Genomic DNA, 1,111 nt, shown 5'->3' on the forward strand with positions numbered 1-1,111 from the left:
ACATCTGATATGGGTTTCAGAAGTGGGTGTGGCAAAATGGCTCAACAGCGCCACCTATACACTTTACACGGAGTGCGCCTCAAGCTACGTTTCACGTACATGTACGAAAATTGGTACACACATGTAACACACCAATACCTACAAAAAAGTCTCTTGGTACGATATCCGAATCCCAACAGGAAGTCGGTTATTTTGAATTTTCTCTGCAAAATTTGTGTAGTTTTTGCCATTTTCAGGGGTTGTACTTTAACGAACTCCTCATAGAGATTTATTCAGATCAACACCAAAGTTGGTCAGTGTAATCTAAAGGCCTTTGCGATATTAAATTGCGAAGATCTTGAGTTTTCGTTGAAGGGCGTGTCCGTGGCGGCCTGGCAAATTTCGATGTTTCGCCATGAAAAAGGAAGTTGCTATAACTCAGACATACAATGTCCGATCTGCCCCAAATTTCATATGTTTGATAAAAGTCCTGACCTGAACAGATCTACATGCCCATATTCAGTTATAGTCATAGCGCCACCTGCTGACAACAGGAAGTGACATGTTTTACGCTGTAACGAACTACTCCTAGAAATTTAATGACATTAAAAAAAAATTTTGGTCAGTCTAATCTAAAGGCCATTGCGATGTTAAATTGTGAAGATCTTGAGTTTTCGTTAAAGGATGTGTCCATGGCGCCGTGACAAATTTCGATGTCTCGACATGGGAATAAAAGCTTTTGTAACTCAGGCATAAAATGTCCGATCTTCCCCAAACTTCAGATGTTGTATAAGAGTCCTGGCCTGAACACATCTAAAGGCCGATATTCCATAAATTTGTGTTGTTTTTGCCATTTTCAGGGGTTGTACTTTAACGACCTCCTCATAGAGATTTATTCAGATCAACACCAAAGTTGGTCAGTGTAATCTAAAGGCCTTTGCGATATTAAATTGCGAAGATCTTGAGTTTTCGTTGAAGGGCGTGTCCGTGGCGGCCTGGCAAATTTCGATGTTTCGCCATGAAAAAGGAAGTTGCTATAACTCAGACATACAATGTCCGATCTGCCCCAAATTTCATATGTTTGATAAAAGTCCTGACCTGAACAGATCTACATGCCCATATTCAGTTATAG

General features: G+C 40.4%; 1 long non-coding RNA gene across 1 annotated transcript; it reads right to left on the reverse strand.

Annotated features, from left to right (window-relative positions):
• Positions 1-196: 196 nt before the first annotated feature.
• LOC107681596 (uncharacterized) lies at positions 197-901 on the reverse strand. Its single transcript, XR_001633275.1, has 2 exons — positions 858-901; positions 197-254 (listed from the first exon to the last, which is right to left on the reverse strand). It is a non-coding gene; the product is annotated as an uncharacterized LOC107681596 (long non-coding RNA).
• Positions 902-1,111: the final 210 nt, after the last annotated feature.

The sequence above is a fragment of the Sinocyclocheilus anshuiensis genome, unplaced genomic scaffold (assembly GCF_001515605.1).
Source record: "Sinocyclocheilus anshuiensis isolate Anshui unplaced genomic scaffold, SAMN03320099.WGS_v1.1 scaffold17739, whole genome shotgun sequence".
NCBI lineage: Eukaryota > Metazoa > Chordata > Actinopteri > Cypriniformes > Cyprinidae > Sinocyclocheilus > Sinocyclocheilus anshuiensis.